The sequence below is a fragment of the Lichenostomus cassidix genome, chromosome 2, assembly GCF_008360975.1.
Source record: "Lichenostomus cassidix isolate B80296 chromosome 2, HeHo_3.0, whole genome shotgun sequence".
Taxonomy (NCBI): Eukaryota; Metazoa; Chordata; class Aves; order Passeriformes; family Meliphagidae; genus Lichenostomus; species Lichenostomus cassidix.
The window spans coordinates 105,487,305-105,512,118 of record NC_139482.1 but is presented as its reverse complement, the minus strand read 5'-3'; positions in this window follow the sequence as shown (position 1 = coordinate 105,512,118).

Here is a 24,814-nt window from a genome sequence, read left to right as displayed (position 1 = left end):
ACAGTTTGAAAGAAATTCAGACAACTCCATCAATAGCAACTGATAGAGCTGAATATCCAGAGGGAATGTATAAAGCAGTAAAAAGCTTTTGGGGGGAGTAGATGGGGGCTGGGTCAGAAGATTTCAAGATTGCCTGTAAAAAGCATGTGATAAATGTATATTTCAAAATGCCTCTAAATTCGATTGTGCACAGAAGTCAGCCGAAACAAAGAATTGAACAGTTCTAAAATTTAAACATTTTACTTCAGCAACAAGTATTTGCTGGTTTGTTCAAAAGGGAGAAGGCACAAGATTGCCTATAAATATTTGGCAGACAGTCTGAAAATAAGACCTGAGGCTGCCAATATGGACATTTGTAAGTTTTTTATGATACTGTGGCAGGCCCAGCCAAGAAGAAGCTCAATGAAATGGAGAAGAGATGTCCTACGTGGAAAAGCTTACATTCACCAGCTTGGTTTGAGACTCCTTTTTCTTTGCTATTTGGCTTTGTAATGTCTGTAAACGCACAAACCACTTGCATTGTTACTATTATCAGAGCAGTATCATAGTTTACTCTTTGATCTACAATTCTCACTTCATGATTGCTCCAAGAAATGGTGCTGAGGTGGAGCAGCAGTCAGAGTCTCTTGCAGAGCACTTCCTCCCTGGAGCAGGAGGTGTGTGACTGGAAGCCAAAGTGAGCTCCTCAGTCTGCTCCCCAGGGCAGACAGTTGAAACAGACCTTGTGTATGAAAACAAATAACAGTTTTAGGACGCTGTAAGTGGATCGTGTCTCTTGGTTCACTAGCTCTAGCCCACAGCTCTCAGATGCTACTGTCTGAAAAGCCCTTTCAGCAGCTCATCAAGTGCCACCTTGCAGTCTGGTAGGTTTTTTGACTTCATTGTTAAAGAGCCTATCCAGGATCTATTTTTGCTAAAACCCTTTTTTATCTGCGTGCTTAACTCCCTCCCAGCTTTCATTTTCTGAGCGTGAGCAAATCAAAATCTTCTAGTCTTTTCTATCGCAAAGAGTTCCCACACTCTTCGTGCCATCATAGCACCCATTCACAGCAGGTTTTTTGGGTTAAGTTCATCCTTCTTGAACTGGGATGGCCCAAACTGTATGCAACATTCTGGTTTAAAACCATTTCACTATTTATAAGAACTTATAAATAAATAGCAGTTTACCCAACTAATTATTTGACAGGGAAGACAAGATATGCTCTCAGCTCCCAAAGGCTCTTGAGTCATTTCTTGCACTAAGAAACATAACCTAGAATATATGGCAAGACCACTGGTGTGTAAATAATTATAACACCCTCACTGCTGATTTGAGTTTACATTTTTGGTTAGGCTGATTGTTCATTGGAAAGGGAATACATGGGCTCATTTCTGGATATGTAATGTATTCAATGACAGATCTAAACTCATGGACACATTCCCTTGATCTCTTTTTAGTTTCACCTTGATCTCTTTTTAGTTTGTTCATTTAGAACAAATGAGTTTTCCATAATGATCATACTTGATTATCTGTCAATATATGTATTGGATAGTTTGTTTGTTCAACAGTGACCACGGAAAACTACTCATTATGCCCATATTTTTTAGGATGATGTTAATTAGCCTTCATGGTAAATTAAGACCTTCCCTTCAGTAGTGCCACACTGACACCATCTCAAACGTAGTATTAACTTACAACTGATAAAAAGAAATGCTGGCCATTTAGTGTGTGGTCTGTAAGCAGGGAACTAGAAGACAAACTATTCCAAGCTTGCTTGCTTATGATATAAATAATGATTCTTTTACCCTTCAGTTGCTTTTTCTAGTGTATGTGTATTTTCTACTTGCCTTCTCTCCTTGCATTTTAAGGTGATTGGGGCACAGTAAATTACACCAGCAAGTAATTTGGCACCACAGGTATGTAACTGTAGAGCAAAACTGTCAGTACTGGGACCCAAGAGCCACACTATTCATCTCTCATTCTGTGTAGCACATTTTGTTCTATCTGCATTTTGGTTTAGTCTGATTCAAAGCACCAAAAATGCTAAGATCTGGCATAAGCCACAGTTTCCCCTTTTTAATCAGTCATAAGTCCCTTTTTCTCTAAAAATATGCAGGTTGGACATTTTTATAATTCTCTGGCAAGCATTTTGTTATTTTGGATTGTGGTTTTTCATGAGTAAATAATTTGGGGCACGTTAGGCAAATACTGTGGAAACTTGTTGACATTTTGGAGCAAAGTAGCACAAAGTTGTGCTGAACATTAGCTTATTCCATAGAATTCACTTAGTTTACTTGAAATCTTCCTTTAGATTTGTTCACCTAATTGGTAACATGTGAATCTATCTTATTAGGCATTTGCTTTTTGCCATTAGGTATGGAACACTTCTTGACAGCCACTGTCTCACAGGGTAACATTTGTATATAGTAAATGGAGGCTTAGCAATTGCATATCATCCTCTACCCCAGAGAACCAAAAAAATGATGATTCCTGATGCACACAGATGCTTTTTATCTTCAGGGAAATACCAAGCAACTCTCTTTGCACCAGCCTCTGATGCTGTTAATGTTCATAATTACTATATGTTTTCATAATAGCATATTAAGTTTTTTCCTTCTTTATTAACATTTTCATTAGCCTTTGTTTACTTCCTAAAATGAACCCAAGTTCATTTTAGTTTGCTTCCATGCTTTCTTAACTTTTTCTCCCACTAGTAATTACCAACGAGTTGCTTCATTTTAGGCAGGAGCTTTAACAGGCTTAAGCTAAGTTCTTTTTAAGGCTGGGGCCTGTTTAAGCAGGCCTTGCACTTGGCTCTCAACAGCCTCATGACATGTTGCTAAAGTTTGGGGCACACGCAACTGGAAAGCTGGCAGCCAAAAAGGACCTGGGGATGCTGGTCAATAGCCAGCTGAACATGATCCAGAGTGTGCCCAGGTGGCCAAGAAGGTCAATGGCATCCTGGCCTGTATGAGAAACAGTGTGGCCAGCAGGACCAGGGGAGTAATTTTCCCCCTATACTTGGCACTGGTGAGGCTGCACCTCAAATCCTGTGTTCAGTTTTGGGCCCCTCACAACAAGAAGGACATTGAAGTTCTGGAGCATGTCCAGAGAGAGCAGTGGAGCTGTTGATGGGTCTAGAGAGTGAGTCATATGAGTAGTGGCTGAAGGAGCTGGGGTTGTTTGGTCTGGAGAAAAGGAGGCTCAGAGGGACCTTATCACTCTCTACAACCACCTAAAAGGAGGTTGTAGCAAGGTGAGGGTTTGCGTCGTCTCCCATGTAACAAGTGACAGGGGAAGAAGAAATGGTTTCAGGTTGTACGAGGGGAGGTTTGGATTGGATGTTAGAAAAAATTTAATCTCAGAAAGGTTTGTCAAGCATTGGAACAGGCTGCCCAGGGAAGTGGTTGAGTCATCATCCCTGGGGGTATTTAGAAGATATGTAGATGCAGCACTTGGGAACATGGTTTAGAGGTGGGCTTGGCAGTGCTTGGTTAACAGTTGGACTTGATGCTCTCAGAGGTCTTTTCCCAATCTAAATTATTCTATGATCCAAAATGTTGGCTGAATGGTACCACCTCCCTGTGAACCCAGAAGGGCCAGAGGTTCAGAGGTTGTAAAGTAGGTGTGTCACTTGCCAGGGTCAGGCACCCAGAAACAGGTAAAAGTTCTTGTACAAGCAAGGCAGAGTGATGTGTGTCCAAAGTTTATATCTGCACAAAAGATTGTTTGGTCTCAGAAGATGTACCTGTTCCTGTCTAGACTTCTTTGTTTATAAAAAGAAGACTAAAGAGTAAAAATAACCTCTTCCTTCTGAGGCATCTAAATGTAGGATGCATTTAGGTCATTTTCTTTGCATCATCAAGACATTACCAGTGGTATATCAGATGTACCATGCACACACCTTGTGAAAGCCTCAAGAGTAATGCAAACCCAGGAGCCTACATATGAAAGCAGGGAGAACATTCAGAAAGACAATGTTTCAGCCTATCAGTCTTGATAAAGGCCCAGATGGGTAAAAATGTCAGCTTTATGTGTGTTCCAGCCACTCTCAATCAATCTACTTTCGTATGTAGGTTACTGAATGTGTCTTCCCCAAAGCCTTGAAGGCTTTAAATCTTGTGCCCAGAGTGATGCCATTATTTTCATGATAAAATTGATCCAGGCAGACATCAACTTTCATTTTCCTGGTACCAGACTGGTGGGATTGTACTTTTCAGCTCAATGATTCTAGAAATTCACATTGCAGTGGTGATGTATTAAATTGATTCTCCTTTGCTTTATATATCACTAACACTGCACAGGGGAAGTGATTTTTTTTCCTTTCTGCCCACATTTGGTATGATATAACTGAATTGTTCAAAATCAGGGGAATTTAATAATCTTTCCACAAGGTCTTACAGTGAATGCAATTAGGGTGTTATAATTCAACCATTGTATTATTAAATGTGCTGAAAAGGACTCAGTGATGAAATGAAATTAGAAAAATTGCATTTTTAAGGCCTGATGTGTAGTATGCCTTCCCTGTTTCCTTGTTTTTTCCACATTTGGTTCTGTCCCATTTAGGCTCCTGAAAGTTCTTCCACTATAGCCTCTACTGCTATTGTATGCTGTATTTGTATCTCATCTCATGAATGCTTTTTTGTCTCCTCATCTTTTCCCATTTCTCTCCCGACACTTGCACATCTTGTTCATCTCAAGCAGACTTCATCTGCAAGTTTTCCTGTCCTTGGCCTCTTCCTCACCAGTCCCTTGCCAAATCCTCATGCAGTAGCACAGCTCTAGGGCATCACAAAAGCAAACTGCAGGACAAATCACTAAATGTCTTCAGTGCACAAGGAAAGGAAAATGGAAGGAAAACTGCAGCAGGTCAGAACATCTGTTCAAGGGAGCAGACACAAGGTTCAAGTACAGTGTTGTCCAGTTTGGTGGTGGCTTTTCATGCCAAGCAGCATGCTGGAGTACACAAGGCAGAAAGCAGCTCTCAACACTATCACAGGTGTCAAAACCCCCAGGCATCTTCAGGCCACCAGATGATTTTGGTTTCTATCCATCTGCTTGTTAAACATTGAAATAACCTTTCCTGTGACAGGAAAAGGTTATTGAGGTTCCTTGACCCTGACCTTGAGGAGTTTACCTACAGATTTAAACCTTCACAGATCCATAGGGAGTTGATCAATGAGTGCTGTCAGTCACCTACAATTCTCTTTTATGTTACAGATTCCTTCTCAGATAAAGATACTTAATTTAAATTAGTTTTGTAATTTGGTAATTAATTTTGTTTTAAAAGTTTAATTTTTCACCTTTTCTTGTGTATTTTATAGGCATAAACACACGCATCCATATTTATGGGCTGGTGTCATAGCATCTTCATGCATCCATGATACCTAAAATTATTATCTTTGTTGCAAGGAGAATAGCATTCACCTTAAATCCTTGAGGCATTGAGAACATTTCCAGGGGATGCTTTTTGGTTTCTGCAGAACCCTGCTGCTTCCATCTCTATCAAAGTGTGTGACAGTTCTCCTGAGGATTTGCTTCTGCAGAAACACAGGTGTTAATTCTCAGCAACTCTGCATGTCCAACCTGCTGTGAAAATTACAGAAACTCAGAGCTATTCTAATTTATTCTGTGCTTCCCACTGCCTCTGAGGGAGCAGCTCTCCAGCATTGTCCCATTTCTTCTCCCTTTTTTCTTCCCTGATGTTTTTTTGAGTTTACAAGGGAAATAGAAATCATAGTGATGCATATCTACCAACAGTGGGGATCTCTGAGTGCAACAGCTACATCCTACTGTGAATATCCACTGCCAATAAAGCATCTCAATCTAAGCAAGTTAATACAAAGATCCCCTAGAGTAGCAGAGTCTCAAGTCCATTTTCATTATAGAAATAATTGTTTCATAAGCTCAGGAAAGTGTGAGTAAATGTTGATGTTCAATTCTGAAAGGGTAGGATGGAAAATTTGTTTCCTTATTGAGCAATGTTTTAGCTATTCATGCAGATCTCTTATGCTTGCCTGAAACATGGAGGAAGATTAGGGTGTGATATACATTTCCCATTTCACTAGCCTTGTACTGGGGTTTCATAGCTAAACTTCTCCAGGGTCCATAATTTAAATAACACTGGAACATCAAAACAAATCAAGCTTTCCTTTGCAGGATCAAGGGATGCCTGAAAGTCTAGATCTATACTCATAGTTCTGAGAAGCTTAAATGTGGCCACATTATTAATTAAAAGTGGACTTTTGGTCATTTCACTCCCCAAGTCTGGTGGATGCTCAGGTGCTATCTGCTACATAGAATTATTTCAGTGGGAAGCCATTGCATCAAGGTTACAGAGAACATTATCTATCATAGTTGCAGCAAGTCCATTGATACTTGAGGCTTTTCAGGCTATTTCAAATTAATATTGTTCAAATTAAGGACTCTCTGCTAATTTATTGGTAGGAATATTCTGATCAGTCATATACCACACTCTATGCTGATGCCTTAAACAACAACACCCTATCCATTCTCTAGAATCTCTACATTTATTTCACTTCTAAACTATCAGTCTTCCTTCTCCTAGTCTTTTCTCTCATCCTATTTTCCTTCAAAATTCTTTTTCCTTTCATTTTTCTTGTCTTTCTTAATCTATTAAAACAGAAATTGAATTAACATGACATTTACTGCTGCTGTGACATATATCTTCATGGTGGTCCACATCCCTTCCCAACACTGTATCCAGATTGTTTTTGTAGATTTATGGCACAGACTCTATCCCACTGTCTGGGCAGTGTAGCACAACAAGGCCTGATTTTTAAGTTGCCCTTTATGAATTATAGATAATTATTACTCATTATTAAGAATATTGACATTTACAGAGCATTCTTTCTTACTAAGATTTCAATCCAAGGATCACTTAAATTAGAGGAAGGACTTCTGCTGATGTGAATGGTCCTTACTTTAGACCTCACCACTCTGGTTGATATAGTCCAAAATGAGAACTCAACACTTGGGAAGTTAATGCATACTAAATCAAATCTTTTGAGGATGAGTCATCACTATACTCAGCTCTGCTCAGTGACATTTAATAATAGTGTTACAGATTTCCCAAAGTAGCCTTTTATATCTGCATAAAAATGTAAAGAAGCAAATACTGAACCAGCTTGTTGTATAATGAAGAGGGTAGAAATTGTGCAGCTTTTACCACTGTGATTCTTTTATCTCCTTTCAATTTAACATTCAGAGTTGGTGCTTTTGAAACAGAAAGAAGTTTTCTTAAGGGATAACAACACTGCAGGGCTTGAAATCACACAACTGAATAAGAATATTGAGAAGGCTGCATACATCTCCCAAACAGGTCCAAGTAACCACCACTGGTAACCAAACATAGTCCCCCAGCCCATATTGATGTGAATATGGTTTTCAGAAAGTACTGGCTCATGCAGCACTGTTGCAATAAAAATATTTATTTATAGACTTCTAATAGTTTCTCTGCCACAGTTGCAAATTCTGACTTCATTCTTGTGCCTCACTAGGGTATTATTTGATTATGGAGGAAGTGCAGAAATACAAGGCAGAACAACCCACTGAACACAAAAAAAAGTCTATTGGATTTCATCACTTGCTATGCACTACTTTGTGGCTTTCCAAAGGATGATGTAAAGCATCAAACCACAGTTGTCTTATATATCCTGCAAGTTCTGGGATTTCAGATGGTCTGGTAGGTGCTAACTTCTCCCAAAACCATGACCTGCTGTGGGAAGAGAAGTATTGCTGAGTTCTCTGAAGTCAGCTCCACTGGCAGATGGAGCTTATTTGGTATTTTGTGGGTTTTGTGCACAGAAGTCTCTGTGCCTGATCAAGACCTGAGAAAAAAGACTTAGGAAAGGCTCCTAGATCTTTTCTATATGAAAGAGCTCAAAAGTGAGTTTGTCTTTTTTTTTTCTTTTTCTTTTTCTTTTTTTTTTTTTAGTGCCAACACAGGGGAAAAACATGAGGTGGATGGGCACAGTGTGGGGAGAGATGTTTTTTAGTGCTGGAGTCAGTGCTACTCCTCACTCTACCATAGCAGTAAGAGAGACATCCACAGTGAAGCACAGTCTAACTAGGTCATGTCAGACTGACTAGATCACTACAGACCACCAGACCACTCTAAATATATTGGTGACAGTAAACAAATACTTGGAGTCTTAAAGCTAGGATGGAGGAGCTGAAATGCCAGGTTTAAGATGGAAATATTCCTAAAGTCATACCTCTGTGCACACCTAGGAGCTCAGAGATGATCAGTGACACATTGTAATGCCATGATACAAAGGAGACTCAGTCAACAAGTTGATTTGGTTTTTACAGTACTAGGGAATATAAGATAAAATAATCACCTTAGAAATAATTTGGGATGTGGCTTGGAATTCCACACACGTTAAGCAGTGCAGATTTTTAGTCTTCTTCAACCCACTGAGGAAGGGAGATTACCAAATCTGGGAAGGTACACAATGATCAGATGCTCCCAAATAAACATGCTATATCTCCGTGTCAGCTGTAACACAAGGGCTGTTTTTCAAACATGGGAAACAACTCCTCAGATTAGCCAGTCTGACTATTGGCAAGAAGAGGTGTAAATTGTAGTATTTCTTTTTGTTTTAAGTAGGATTTTAAAAAAGGTTCAAGATGCAACCATGACCCTATAATAGTGACTATAATGCATTCAAATTCAGTGTCTTTTCCTTTCAGAGGTAAAAATTTCTAAAAGTCACACGAGCTAACACTTGATATTTAAAAGTAGAGCTACATAAACATCAGCAAATAATTGAAAGCAAAATAAAGAGAGCTTCTATAATAGATAAAATGTGGTTTTGGTCTTGTGGAAGGTGTCTCAGGACTGAACATCAGAAGCTCAAATCTGATCCAAAAGATCCAAACATGCCAGTATGGATAAATGTTAGAATAAATGAGGCTAATATGAGTAAAAAACAACATTAAAAAAAAAAAAAAGATGAATTCTTGTATAGGTGAAGAAACAGATAAGAATATGAACTTTTAAATATAGAATATTCATCTAAATTTTATACATCTGCATGCTAAGATATACTAATGCGAGCAAGAAAGACTGAGAAGCATCTGCCTGTATAGAAAGGCAAAGAGAAAGGAAAAAAAAAGCAAAAAACCTACAAGAAAGTTTGTGGGATCAAAACTCATCAAAGAGGAGCACATTGCAAAAATCTACCCAACTTATTTGTATTAGCATGCACATCAGAAGCTAGAAAGTTTTCATACCTCACACATGGGGAATAAGCTTGAAAAATGTATTACAAAAAACGTGTCAGTGAAGATGTTTCAGGGAAAATTAGTAATTCAAATCATGACAAATCAGGAGGTAGGATTTTTTTTTAACCCAAAAGCTCTAAAAGAACTCAACTATGAAGTAGTTGATCACAACCAAATTTGGCTTGAATCATAATTTATCTAACGTTTCATAACACAGGACTGAAAAATAGCAGCCATGACACAGTCTTTGGGAAAGCCTTGCAAGGTTGATTTTCAAAAACCACAGACCAGTAAACTTTACCCTGACACCAGGAAAATGCCTGAAGCTATAGTAAAGAGTGGAATTGACAGACATGGAACTAAGTCAATTTTGGGAAAAGTCAACACCTGTTAGTCTTCTTTAATCTATTTTGAAGAAGTCAGTAAGAGCACCAGTAAGTGGTGTTCAGTTCACTTAGTAGGGTTTATTCATGGCCACAAAGCATGCTCAAGCTCCCAGCTCACAAATCCACTAGGCTTTGATGGAAGATGGATGTCTTTTCTGGTTTTATAAGACATCACATGAGGATTTCCCAAGGCTCTCAGTGATATCCCTGACTCCACCAAAGCAAATGGGAGTCTTGTTAGAAGCGGGATGAGGCTGGGTTTGAGCATTTTCTGTTCTGTTTATTCATTTGCAGTAGCAAATCTTTCCTCCTTCATTTATTATCTTTCTTGACTTCCTTTTAATGAGTTATTTTTATTTGAATTCTATTTTTCTGTTGCTTATCACCCCAAGTGCCTCTGCAGGAGAGTGGGGCATACTGTGCCCTTTGTAAATTAAGTATTAATTACATGATTAATTATTATTATGTGCAGTTCCCTGGAAGGTTTTATACAAAGACAGTTAAAATGCATATATTCTCCAAGGTATGTCTGCAGAGTGATTATGGACTTCACGCTTATACAAAGCTATTGATTTTTCTCATGTACTCTAGTCTATAATACCATATTCTGTTCCAAATAGACACTATTTTACTATGTTCTTCATTTTATGATCAAGTTTTGTTTAAAATTTTATGGAAAGGGAAAAAAAGGAAGCTGCACAATTTCTCACTCGTAGACAGAAATTTGTTTCCTGAAAAAAACCCTGTTCCCTTGGGAAGCAGGAAAATTGTACTTAACCTTTGTTTTCATTAGTTGCTCTATATTGGCATTTTGCTTCCACACAACGCTGTGATGACATTAATGAACCTTGCAGGCAGTGAAAGGATTTGCACTCATTGGTGAACTCGTAAGAAATCTTGCAGGTATTTTTAAGCAAGGTCTGCTTTGGCAGTAGTTACCACCACAACAGCAGCATGGATCCACTGGGGAATTTACACTCTAATTTATTTGAGGCACTTGTGACCCTTTTGAATTTTTGTGCCTCTCCGTTTTCCTTCAGAAGCTGAAGAGCAGCAGCTGTATTTTAGAGGGTGAGTACAGCCCTCCCGGGGCTCAGAGAGCCTCTGCACTCACCCACTTCTGGGGGTTCACAGCACACAGAGGAACATCCCTCTGAACATTTTCTTCCATTCAGTAAAGCTATGAAGGCAGATGCTTCTGAAAACCCCAAAAGATAGAGATGAAGTGATTGTCATGGAAGTTCAGAGTGAAAGAGGAGTACATGAGCTGGAGACCATTCTCCGTGGGGCTTCTCCAACAATTCTCCACCATGGGAAGCCACAGTCCTGGAGACCACAGACACAGAAAATGGGGCTTCATGCACCAGGAAGGGTTTGCCTGCAGCTTCCTTCTGTCTGAATCAAGCACAATTCTGTTCCTCCTCCTCCTGATCCTCACATGGTGGTGGTGAGCAGGGGGAAGGTGTTACTTCAAAGGTTTGATTTGAGAGAGCAATTCACATTCTCAGCAGTACTGGAAGTTTATCTAATCCTATCAAACCTCACTGCTACTGTCATAACAGATGTTCATCAGCAATAATCAAAACAATACAAAAACACACAACATCTCCTCCCTAGGGAGAGGGATGTTCTGATTTGTTGATTAGAGTTTATTTTAAGACAAATTGTCATCAATTTCTATTAAAATGATCTTGTTGAACAACATGCAAGAAGAGAGCAGTTTCTTCTTCATGCACGAGTATGGTTGCCATTTGCTTCACTGACACATCCTAGAAGGAGAAATCGATCTGCTTGTGTGTCTGTCCTTCAAACCAGCTGACACTGAACATTTAGCAAAACCACCTCAGCCCCTTTGTCAACTGGAGTTTTTGTGTGATTCTTGTAGGCACATTAGGAAGGTATTGAAATCTTCTTCTGCCCCTCCTGTGGTCCGTGGCTATGGACAAGAGACAACAAGGTGATGGACAAGCATGTGGTTTTAAGTGTTCATACTGTAATTTTATTTTGTGTAGAAGTTCTTTCTTTTAAAAGCTATTGCACAACCTTTGGTTGTGCAGTAACAACCTCTGATTAAGTCAATAATTTTATTGAAAATCATGTGAGTAATCTTCTCCAGTTAATTATGTATGGTTACATGCAAAAAACTAAATTATCATGTTAATAACTATTGTGTGGTGGGGGCAGTACTATCTGAGTTGCCCGAATAGCCCAAGGGTCAGTCTCCACCTCTGATCAGGTTGTGATCTAGATTTTGTTCAGGCTCTGATACCAGAGCCATATAAGTCTCAAGACTATTTCTGTCTTGAATATGAGGTTGGAGAAAGTGGTTGCCTGCGCCTATACTTACACTCCCACTGAGAAAAGGCAGAAGGAGAGAACCAAGGCTGCCCTTTCATCCTGACAGGTAGGCTAACCACAGCCAGGCATCAGCCAGTGCTGAAATATGGTACAACAGACAACTAAGAGCAACCCTCCCTAAAATGATGGAATAGCATAATACAGCTGCCACCACAGAGCAGCAAGTCCCATTAGAGAGATGAAAAAACACCAGTAGAGAGGAGCCAAGCAAGCCATACTTTAGGTACTTGGCACACCAAGTAACCATGACCTGGATGAAACATCTCCAGCTGACCTACATGTGCAACAGGAACTGGAGTCCTGAACAGGAGCTCATGCAGGGAGCCAGAGTGAAAGCAAAACTTCTTCCTTCCAAGCAGCTTTGACATGTGAATGTAAGTGCTGCTGGACTGGGACACTTTCAGTCCACAGCTCACTCTGTCTCTCAGAGCCAGTGCGGGGAAGAAGGGTGGCAGGAAATGTGAGCTCAGGGGTTCGAGTGTCAAGTCAGCTTGTCTTCAGTCCCTAGATCTGAGGCACTGTCCCATTACACATCCTTCAGTAGCAAGTGAAGCACCATCCCAAAACGTGCAGGTGGTGCTGAACACAGTTGCCGGAGGCAGAAAGTGGCAGGAGAGGAAAGGTATTGAAGGCATCACAATGAGGGAGAGGGGTGTGTGCTGATAAGTGACAGCAGCAATATCTCCACTGCCCTTCCCCGGGGCTGAAGAGCTCATCCTCAGCTCCCAAAGCTGGCACTGAGAGCCCAGACCTCTGCCCCCTCATGTCAGAGGACCCCACCCCACTGCAGTGCCACCCAGTAGCTTTGCCACATCCTGGCTCCTGCCACCACCTCAGCAGCACATCCAGGAACAGGCGCAGCCAATGGTAAACAGCAGCTGTAAAGCAGGGATGTTCACGGACTCAGACTTTAAGTTCTGTCCCTAAAATGAATTGGAAGCATCTGGCTGTTTTGCTGTTGGTGGGTAATGATGCAGCCCCGTCGCAAGCCCAGATGTGATTCTACATTCCTGCAGCTGTTCTGGTGGGAGTTTCAACACCCGAAACATCTGCTATTGGGAATCAGAGGCACGATACTTACATGATCTTTTAGGGCTGTTATTTTTGTATGTTTGCAATTTTGGTTTTTTCCTTTCCTTTGGAAAATATGTTCTATTTATGTAACATCACTTTCTGTTCGTCCAGTAGTGACCACTCCCCCTCTGAGAGGGTATCCCCACATAAGGTTGTTCTGCATGTCTGCAGCACCATGCATGAAACACAGCAGATTCACGTGTCACAAATGAGGTTTATGGGAGTTGAAGCTGCAGAACATTATGGTCTGTCATGTAAATATATATGTAGGGAGCTGCTAAAATGAAGTCATTACTGTCTGCTGAATAAATTTGTATCCAGACCATCTTAATAATACAGAAATGTCCATCTATCAGGTAATTACACACTTAGCCTGTGGGAGAAAAGGCTGTTTTGACATCCAGTAGTTACTTAAATCCATTCAAAAAAAATAAATCATCAGGGCAAAAGAGATGAGAAGCCCCTACCATGACTTTACAAGGACAATAAAGGGAAGATGAAAGCATGCAGGAGAAAGTGAATTCTGAGCTGCGAGGAGGTGGTAAAGCCTTATAATGCCCAGACTTATCTACTAAATTTTGTAGGGGGAAAAGAAAATGCAGTCCGACTGGGACCTCTAAATACCAGGATTAATCCTGAAGTGAAAGTTCATTATTATATTACTCAAACCCATTAGAAACAGATTTTCTAATGGAAATGCTGACTTTGCACTGTAACACAAGCAGTCAATATTGTAATTTCTTATTTCCTGTTACCATGGACAGTTAATACACTGGAAAGAAACAGAGGACCTGGAAAATTTATACGAGAAACCGTGTCATGCCGTTACTTACCATGCTGTTAATTACAGCTTGGTTCCTGCTGCGTGACTTGGCACAGGCTCACCAGCCCCCTACATCTGGAACTCATCCCCTGCCCTCCCACTTCAGGAAGGTATTCCTACACCTTTTAGGTGCTGCAGAGGACGTGCTATCCCACCAAGTCTTCTGTGTGCTGATCAACACCCATGAAAGCAATAATCGTTGTGGCTCTGGTACTCATGTTATTGTAGAAAAGTGAGGCACAGGGAGGCCATGGTGAGGGTCACAGGGTCCATCTGCGTGGAACTGGCAGGCAGCACAACACCCAGGGAAGAGAAAAAAAACCCAAAGTAGGTGCTAAGAGAAGCTGGGGAGACCAAGGACAAGGTGGCAGGAGTGGCAAAAGCATGGCGGCAAATGACAAGGAATGAGAAAACAGAAAGGTTGGTCAGAAAAGGAAGGAAGGCAGTCTGGAAAACTGCTGGCTTCAGAAACATTACCTTATTCATGCACTGCACGGTGAGGCTCTCTGGAGAAGAGGCACTTCTGTACGGGGTAAGAGCTCCTGGGACAAACTGGGAAGCCTTGAATTAGCCACCCCAGCATAGGGAAGAAATGAGGTAATGGAGGTGAAGAGGGAGAGAGGGTAGTGGAGGGAAAGGCACATCAAAGACATCAAGCAGAAATATTATCTTCTTTTGCACTATGGGAGGAAGCCCCCATTTCACTTTTCCATGTTTTCTTTGGATTGTTTTCAAGTGAGGCAGCCTGAGTTGCGTGCTACCTCTCAAGCAAAGAAACTCCAGCAAAGCAAGCCTGGCTCCTCACTTTGGCATCTCAGTCAGCAGTAATTTATATTGCTGTTCCTCCTTAATAAAATCCATCGTGCACTCCAAAAGAGTAACTAGGACACTTAGTTTTTATTCCACATGCATCTCATTTGTCTTCAGCAGGTTCTTCCATAATCTCATCATTATTGCAATCACCCTCTGAGGACAGCTGACTTGCATTAATCAGCTAGGCCTCTCATCCCTCACTAGATTCTTTACAGTTTTACTGTGCCCTTGGGCATCCTAACTTTACTTGAAAAATTAATAAACCTCCCCTCTCTTATCTTACCTTATTAATGTCTGTCTTTGTAACCCATTATCCCTGCATCTCTTCAGTGACCATTTGAGGATGTGGTTACCACCAAAGGATTGTGCCCTGGTGAGGCAGCACACAAGAGTGCCCTACATAATTGAAAAAAAAAAAAAAAAAAAAGAAAGGAAAAGAAAAGAAAAAAAGAGGGGTGGAGGTGAGAAAGAAGGAAAAGTACCATGAAAACTTGCAACCAACAGCATTGTTTACAAGAGAGATAAAAAATATGGGGAATGCTAAAAACACAGTTTATTCAGTGTTCATTATTCAGATTCTTCAAAGAGTTCCTTTTTGCCCTATTTTTCCTGTCATATAAGCAGCCTCTTGTCCTGCAGTCCCCCCCATGCATACCCCAGCTCCCACCCATCCCTTCCTGCTCCCCTTCCCTCTCACACACCCTTTTAAACCTGACTCGCTCATTTTGGATGTTTTGAAATCCTGGTACATTAATCACTTGTGTTTGCACACACTTTATGTGGGTTGTTGGTCATGGTCTGTTGTTATACTGGCTGTCTCTCTTGCTTACTTAAAAGTACAATCCAATTGAAAATAAAGATTTTGCAGGTTTGCTCATTTCACACAGCGATAGCAGCTGGTAAGTGTCTTTTGCAATTCATCAGAGGCCTCCCAGACCACCTGCTCTTGGCATCCTGCAAACAGCTGGCTCTGTGTAAGTACCATAAGCTATTATCTTACTCAATAAATAATGAAATAAAGAAAGAAAGCAGGACAAAACCACATCTTTGTAAATAACATACATTCATGACCAGCCATTTCTTCTGTTTTGGAGATGAGGAAAATCAAGTTAGGATCCTTTGCTGGCTTTAGCACTACCTTAGCATAGAAGATGGAGATAAATCAACACCAATGCATAGGGCTCTGTATTTTCTCTCTTTCTTTCTTTCTTTTTGAAACCTGCTCTATTTCTGAAAAGGCCATAGGGAGCTTTTATGAAACTTTAGCTAATGTCACCAGATGTCCCACTATTGAGAGGTGACTCTTGGTCTTTGAAAGACTGCCCCACTTAGATTTTTTTTTAAATGAACTTTTGTCCTCTCTTTCTGGTCCCAAGAGTAGATACAAGGTCACTTTCTCCTCCCCAATGTTCTGCTGCCCATGAGGCTGCTGCCAGGTGTCCTCCAGGCAGGGGAAGAGCTGCCAGCTTGTCCATCAGGAGGCAGGCTGGAGCTAAGGTCAGAAGGGCCATCGGCCACTGGAGCTGGAGCATGAAACACATCCCTGTGACTGAGAAGGAACTTCAGAGGTGAGAAGGAGAAAGTAGATGATGGGGGAAACTGTGCCAAAGTATTCCCTCTGAAGACGAATAAAGGTTTTAATAGGAAAGTGCTGCATTTTGGGCACAAAGCCTGTATCTCATAAGGATTTTTATTTTTTAATCTATGAATTCTGCGAGGCGCATCTAACAGATTTCTTGCGCTGCAAACAAAGGCAATAAATAAATGCAATCTGTTGCATGAATGATTTATATCAACACAATTTAAATTTAGGGTCTGATTTATCTTTTTTTTTTCAAATGGCCTCCTGTTTTATGTTTGCATAAACAGAGGATGCAAGAGATGGCATTTGGAGACTTGACTGCCTGAGTAGTGGAGAAAACTGGGAAGTTCAGAGTTTGCTATGGTGTGCAGACACAGAGCCACTCTTTCCTCCACAGAGGAAAGCCTTGCTTTGCAGGCTGCCTCATTCCCTTTAATGGCAGTCCTCCTGTAGGAAGGTATTAATCACTGCAACAAAAGATGTCTGACCCCAGCTCCTGCTATGGCAAGTGAGGATTGGGAGAGGAGTGTTTAAAAGCCTGTTTTTAACATCCTGTAAAAAAAAAACAAAACTTGTGATGGTTTTCAGAGCAATTATTTTCTCCCTCTTGCCTTGCAACCACCCTGTGATATTTGCTATTGAAACTGAAGACCAAGGTATTGTTCCTGAAATCAGATGGAGCAGCTGGCTCCAAAAGTGGGGTGGAAGGGAAGGATCCCTAGTTTGATCCAATCTGTCCCAGGCAGCACAGCTGCACTGGTACTGGGATATTTCAGTTTGCTGCTGTCATAGATCAGCGGCAAGTTAATACTTTCCTGACGCGGCACACAGCCAGGAGTGGGGTGAGGCAGGTACTCTGCCTCAGAGAGATGTCTCTGATGGGCCCCTTAAAATCCTGTGACTGACAGGGCCATGCCATGCACTTCTAATGAAACATTTAAATATCCCGGGAAATGCTGCAAATGTTCATGACATCCCTGCAAGTTTTTCTGTTTCACTGCAACCTTCCTGCCCTTTGTGGTCTCTCCCTCTTCTTGTTTCCAAGAGCAGACAACTCCAGAGACCTTCTCACAGGTAAACATGAGATACAAAAAAACAGCCAAGCACTGACCTCTCCTTTTGGGAGATGCTGGGGACAAACAGCCACAAAGAGAAGTCTTGAAAAAAAATCCTGGTGTGAACAGCACCTGTGGCTTGTTTCTGCTAATGCCTTTCTGGACTGATTTCCAAGCCTGCAGCATGGCAGATCATCTTGTTGGATGATTGCTATTCCAGCAGCAGGGCAGCTCATTCAGGGAGCATGGTCTTATGGAGGGAACCATTCACCCCAGCCTCTGCAGGTAGTGTTTTCCTGATAAAATGGGAGCAAAGGAGCAATGGGCATTGACAAGTGACGAGCAGTTAGGCTGCTTTGATGAATCTGGTGAGGTCTTGGGAGAAAAATAGCAGGATGGGTGGCAGCCCTTCTGTAGGTGTCAATGGGATCTGCAGAGGGTGGAGAGAAAGATCTAAGTCCACTTCACATACTGAATGTTTTGTGACTCCTCTCCTGTGGCATTTATTTACTTTTGTCACTGTGATGATGAATCCTGTCCTACTGAACAGTATGTGGTGTCTTGTGCTTGCGCTAAGCTGGAGCCTGAAGCAAAAGCCTAGACCTAAATGTTCCTTCATGCTGTGTATGAGATTTTCTTTATGCCTTATATCTTGCAGCTTTTCTCTTTTTGCCACTAAGCATTTTCTGAAACTTGTGGCTAGAAGCTATAGTTTTTATGATATTTTTAGTACACTGCATGGTTGTTTAAAGTGCACCTTATAAAACTGCAGTCCTCAGCCAGCTCCCTATAAACTGGTTCTGTTTTACATCAGCTGGCTTCAAACCTTCCTTGCCATTTTTTTACCCTCCCCTTTTAATAACAAGGAAATCTATAGCAACGATTTCTCTTGCATGTGGTGATGCAGCCTACTCAAAATTCAAGACAGGAGGCTTTTACTTTCCTTTATTATTTCACCAAGACTAAAATCCTCCAGATACTATTTTCATTTTTAAGAGCAGCCTGGGTAAACACTGAAGATGGAATTAAGAATTTTGCTCTTGACAGAAAGGAGCTTGAATAAAATGAACATGGGATATAGCATAACCTAGCCAGGAACTGAAAAAAATCTAGTGATTCATTATGAGAACAGGCTCGGTCTATCATAACTTCATAATTCAGGCTCCAAATGTCCTGAAACACATGGGCGGTTCAGATCTCACTTCTGGTCTGGCCAAATCTGTGGTCAAAGTGCTCTTTTGATATTAATTTTGAGGAGTTTGGCTTTGCAGGCAGCAGCTTTTGTTTTCCTATAAAAAACAATGATGGGCAATGCTCAGAGGGTATGGACTTTGGTTTACATCTGCCCTGCAACAGCAAGGATATTCCTCTGAGAGTTAAGGGAGCTACCATAAGACCTGCAAAGCCATATTTTTCCTGATGATGTTGACTGCTTCTTTTTCCATCAGGATGGAACTATACTAAGTGTCCTCCTATACTAAGTGTATGATACTGATGTCTCTAATTAAGATGTTACAATACTTCTGTTGGGGACTGCCTAGAATACCCAGCCAAGAGCAGAGCACCACTGCAGCAGGCACAGGGCATATATATGTAATAAGAAACTTAATGCTGTGAAAAAATACCCATCAGTGAATCTCATTCATCACTTGTGCACCAGCCTCAGTGGGACTTGTTTTCTGCTTGGATGGGGAACACATGCTTTCAAAATCTCATTAGGGACAAGACTGGGGATGCCAGAGAGAAGGTATTTTTACTCTCTCTATCATGATTATTGTTGTTATTTTGTTTCAGTGTTATTTTTGTTGAGGGAATGGAGTATCAAACTCTCACTTGTGGAAGTTCCTGCCAGTCTCTTCTGAATATCATATTCCACTCCAGCCCTTCAGTGCTTGCTTGCCTTTCTCCAAGCATCATGCACAAGGCAACATGTTTTTCAAGCTGCCTGCATCTGCCATTGAAACTCCCATACTTTAGTTAAAAACTAAAAGTAAATGGAGGATATGGAGTGTCAATGGGAGGTAGCACTCAAGCTGATGGTGCAGCAGTGTTAATTACACAATACTTTTATTGAGCAATTCAGTGGTAATTCTTACTGCTATTCCTCCTTAATAAGATCCATTGTGCACCATAAAATAGTAACTAGGACACAGTTTGTATTCCACATGCATCTCATATCTCTTTAGCAGGTTCTTCCATATCCATAATCTCATCATTATTACTATTACCCTCAGAAGACAGTTGACTTGCATTAATCAGACAGGCTGCCATTCCCTTGCCAGATTTTCTGCAGTTTTATTGTGCTTTTGGACATTTTAATTAACTTGAAAAATTAATTAAAAATCTTACCTTATTAATATCTCCTACCTTCCCCCTACTCAGTAATCTATTATCACTGTTTATCATCACTGACCATTCAATTCCAGAATGGTCTTGTAATAGGAGAGCACACCAGAATGCAGAGGTAATGCTGACATGATGGGGTGACTCAGACATCTTAAAGTGCTCAATTTGGTCTTTTACTTAAAGTACACATGACTGTTGGAGAAGTGAAACCAAAGGGCTACAGCTCATTAAAGACAATTCCAATTCCTTTTCACTCACAATCCAGCTTAAATGCTCAGATCTTTCTTCCATGCTTGTACAGTTCATTGGAGATTGCCAAAGAATGGATTGAAGGAAATGAAACAAAAGCCAACTCATTTAGAGATGCCATGACACATCCCTGAAACATGGTCGCCAACCATGCTAGTTACACTTTTACAATGTTCTTTATGAAAAAAAGAAAATTAAACAGAGAGCTATAGAAATTAATAAGGAGTCTGTGGAAATTACTCTTAAAACATATGCAGTTTAATAGAGAAAAAAAACCTTTCTACTGGTATTTTTAAAATAAACTACAGAACTCTGTAAAAAACAGTTGCCTCAACATGAAATTCTTTAGGGTAGTTTAAAATTCACAAGAGGCTGCAATTTTTATATAGAAAATAAAGTGCTTGTCAGAAAGGTATTTTTTATATATTTGTGTATTTTGTGCCACGCTTCTGTACACTGCCCAGCACTATTAACATGATCAAATCATGATTGCACTGGCATAAGCTAGGCTATCCACTGGGCCAGCTAGACTAACAGCAAAGAAGAGCACACCATGCCACAAGGGTGCACAGGCTTGTCCTCAATGCTTCTGTTGGAGGTGTGAGCTGGGATCTCACCTCACCTCTTCAGCTCATACAAAATGTGATGCCCAGACTGAAAGATTTGGAAATAAACCAGCAGATTGATTCAGTGCACTACTATTTTGAATTGTCGTCTTTTAGTGACCATCCGACCATATGTCAGTGGAATCACTACAAATTACCTCAGCTTTAAAACTTACTTAATGTTGTATCTTGATCTTTTGTTAAGAAGGGCCAAGACACACCTGAGCCAGCTCCTCAGGTTTAAGGAAGAAGGGTCCTCAAGCTGCTGAAGGGATAGACTATAACTTACCTTGGAAGAGCTCATCTCCCTTTTCCCTGGGAAGGAGAAAAACAGCACCTGCTACTGTAGTCATCCACATAGGGTCATCTATAGGGAAAATAAAGAAATAAAGCCAAGTTCCTACAGACATCACTTGTGATGCTGAACTTCTTTCACAAAGAAATGGGGCCTACTGTAAACCTGGTGACATTCAGGATTTACTTTCCTAGCAGTAAGGAAAACTTGTCTTATGGTAAAGGCATTTGGCTCATGGCATAGGAGATGTGGGTTAAATTCCACTCATGGGTATCCTGTGGGTGCAAATAATTTCGATATTGCCTGTTGTGTTGCTCACCTGTAACCTGAGCTATGTAAGCAGCTATAACTAACACTGCTGCTCAAGGGAGAGAGCTAACAGCAGGGGAAGAGTGAACTGATTATTGAAAATTTAAACAAAAAAAAAAAAAGGTTAATTGTTCCCAAAAGATAAAATATAAATATTCAGAGCAAGCATAGCACACTTGCAATTCCTCCCAAACAGAACAATTCCAAGAGCTCTCCATAAATGAGAATGATCCAAGAAAGAGATACCCAAGCTGCCTGTGGTCTTAGTCATTGCAAGAATAAAGAATTTGTTTTTTAATTGCTGTCACAGCTCCACACACAAAGGCATTCACCCATTTTTCATCCAAGTAAATACTCATTTTACCAGAAGACAAAGGAGTGACCAGTATGGCTCAATTCCTAACAAAAAGCACTTTGAGGTAGTTTAAAGCCACACATCCTACCACAGCCAGGAGAGAGGCTTCTGAATTATTTAGTAACCTTAGGCCTTTCAAAAGAAGAAGAAACTCATTGCCCGGTTTCATGGGACTTAGATGAAGTTGTGTGGGTAGGAGTATTAGATATTTATTCACCATGGACTTTGATAAATAATTTATGGTTCAACTGCGACTAATAAGTTCGCTGAATGATGAAATTTCTGCAGTAAGCAAATAGAAATATTTCCTCTGTCGACTGCCCAGGTGAGGACCCAAACTCATCAAGGGAAACACAGGCTATATTTTGTAAAAATCAGCCAGGTAGACAGAAAACGTCATGGCAGTGGACATAAGTATTCTGCTTCATAGTTATCATTATAGACCTAGTCTTATCTGGTGTATGGTAAAATACAAGAATTATTAATACAGTCCTGGACCACTGGATCAGAGGTGCCCTCTGCCCAATACCACAATGCTCCCCACACAGAGGTGTCACAGAGACAAAGATAGCATCTTGTTCTTACACTGAGCAAATAAAACACCGGTGAATCCTTCTGCTCCAAACCCAGTCAGAGCACTTTCAGCCATAAGTGCAGAAGGGAAGGGAGTTCTCCACTAACACTGCTAAACATACAGAGGCAGAATTTATGTGCAATCCTAAATAGTGTATCTTTCTCATTCTTTTTAAATAGATGGCCCAGAGGCCTTCCTTAAACGTCCTATCCCCCTCTCCTTTTGAACTAACCCCATTTATACTCTCAGTTGCCTGTGCACATTGTCAAGCAATAGTGACATCAAGTGGCCTGATCACTAGCATTTTTGTTTCCCTGCTCATCCCGAGGGCACATATTGATTGCCATCAATCCTTTGTGTAAACAGATCTGAAATAAATCCAGTATCAGACATTTATCCTGTGGAGGGTATTGCTCATCAACTTGATTTAAGTTATGCTTATATGTGAGTAAAGTGTGATTTACAAGAGACCTTCCAACTTTTCACTGTATGGTAGTTTAAAAGTTCTCTATCAGAAATATACCTGTATAATCCTGACAGTAAGAAGATTAAGAGCCACCTTCTCTCATCTGATATAAAGCATGAGTAGAGCAATGCAGCAGGAATGAGGATTATTTATTGTTTGTATTTCATGAGTACCTAGTATCCACCAGCAGAGATCAGGGCTATGTTGTGCTAGACACTGCAAACACATAAGGAAAAATGTTCCAGCACCAAGAAACCTTGGAGTCTCCCCGATGAGAAATGAACAGAGCAGAAGCAGTCAGAAGGTGGAAAAGCACAAAACTATGAAGAGACAAAAACAACATAGTAGTGTGATCCTGCCCCAACAGCTTCCGAGGAACAAGGAGTCATAAAACCCTCTTATACAGTGACACAACCCCTAAAAATATGAAGGCAGTTGTGATGGCAAAACCATCACTCTTGGATGGAACATTTTCCTCCACACCCTTTCACCAGTGACTGTGATAATGTATGTGAAGTATATTTGACTACCCTTTCAGGGGTTTCAGAACCCTTTGGGTTTTGGCAGCAGTGGACAAGGCCAAAAAGCAAGTTGAGGAAGTTGATAGATATCATGAGCATACCAGCTTTAACCCAGCAGTGGCAAGCGTAAGATCATGGAAGACACAAGAGAACTTGAGTAAAAACGATGAACAAGGGTGGTAAGAAGGAGAATGGTACATGATTAGGGATGCTTTTGCCTTCCACATTAAAGGTGGTAGTCAAGCCAGATGACTGCAGAGCCTTTCTAATCTAACTGCAGCTGTCCAACCTCCAAACTGGTCACCCATATCCCTGGTTGCCCAAGGGGGTTGAGGCCTCTGCAGTGTACTTTCAAGAATACTAATAAGCCTGCTAGTCAACTGGCACCTGGCACTAATTCCTCATTTCATGCTAAAATCACACCTTGCTGTGGAGGTACATCCATGGGATCACTTGGTTCCTTTGCAACAGAAGCGCAATATGAGGGAGCTGGATTTCCTGCTAGAGGAAAGTTTAAGGAGCCAAATTGACCATGGTCTTGTCATAATTTTCTTTCTGTTCCCTGACATTTAAACAGCCAGATTTCCATTTCCTTCCCCCCATGGTGAAAAGTTAGCAGGTTTGCATACCAGTGTCTACTGGTAGAGCCCATCTATGGGTTCCCACGGCCCCAAGTCCATCTGAGCAAGGTAGTAATGTCTCATGGCACACAGCAACAAGCTGCACATCCAGAGTGACTTGTATGGCACATGTACAGCAAACACAGTGCCACATCAGGAGAAGGAGGCCTTTGGAGCTGGGAGGCCCAGATTACAGGCCCCACCACCCCATGCTGTCAGACAGCCCTGGTTACAGCTAAGTACAGGTGCAAGTGAGAGAACATGTTCCTCGTTATTAGTTATTCACCATGTGTGCTCCAACATTCATTAGTCTCCTGTTTAACTAGAGTTATTCAAGTAAGGAGCAGAGACAATACCATATGACTTGTGTGAACACACACACCATGAATAATGAATAGTGGATAGCCAAAGTGAACCTCTCACTAGATTGAAAATGCTTTGTCCAAGCTGTTTAAAAATACTTAGGAATAATATTCCCATAGACAGAAATCGGACCTTGTTGAGGAATAAGTGATGCATGCACAGAAGAAAAAAACGCACACCACCAGCCCCCTAATTTACTCAATTTACTCACTGTGAATAATCTCAGTAGGCTCTACTTTCCTGCAACTATGGGAATCCTCCTTTGGATCCACAAGAGGAGGAAGTATAGCTTTATATATCTACACACTACTCTTTTTTTGTTGCTGTTATGGCCTTTTTCTAATATTCTAGACAGTGGTAGTACTGAAATAATTTCCTCTGACAGCAGACTGTTAAATGGAGGCACAGCAGAAAAGTAGGACAACGTTGCAGCCACGCAGGGGATCATTCACCCTCTCGGGTTTCAAAGGGAGGGATGTTCCTTCCAGTAGCAAGCTGCCCAAATAGGATGCAGGCACTGTGCAAAATGAATGGAGATTCCTGGGCACAGACTCGCACCATCATACAACTCTGTTAGGGGATGACATTTACTCTGGCTTTCTCATGTTGGGTTGTCATATCATGTTGAACTCAGTACTCGACCCTGAAATGAGAGGTGGCAGAATCAGAATGGTGAGACAACTAACAATGAAGGTTACATGAGCTGGAAATTATCTCTTACAAAGAAAAATTTATAAATATATATATATAAAACTAAAGCTAGCTATATCACTTGATTATTATGCTTATGA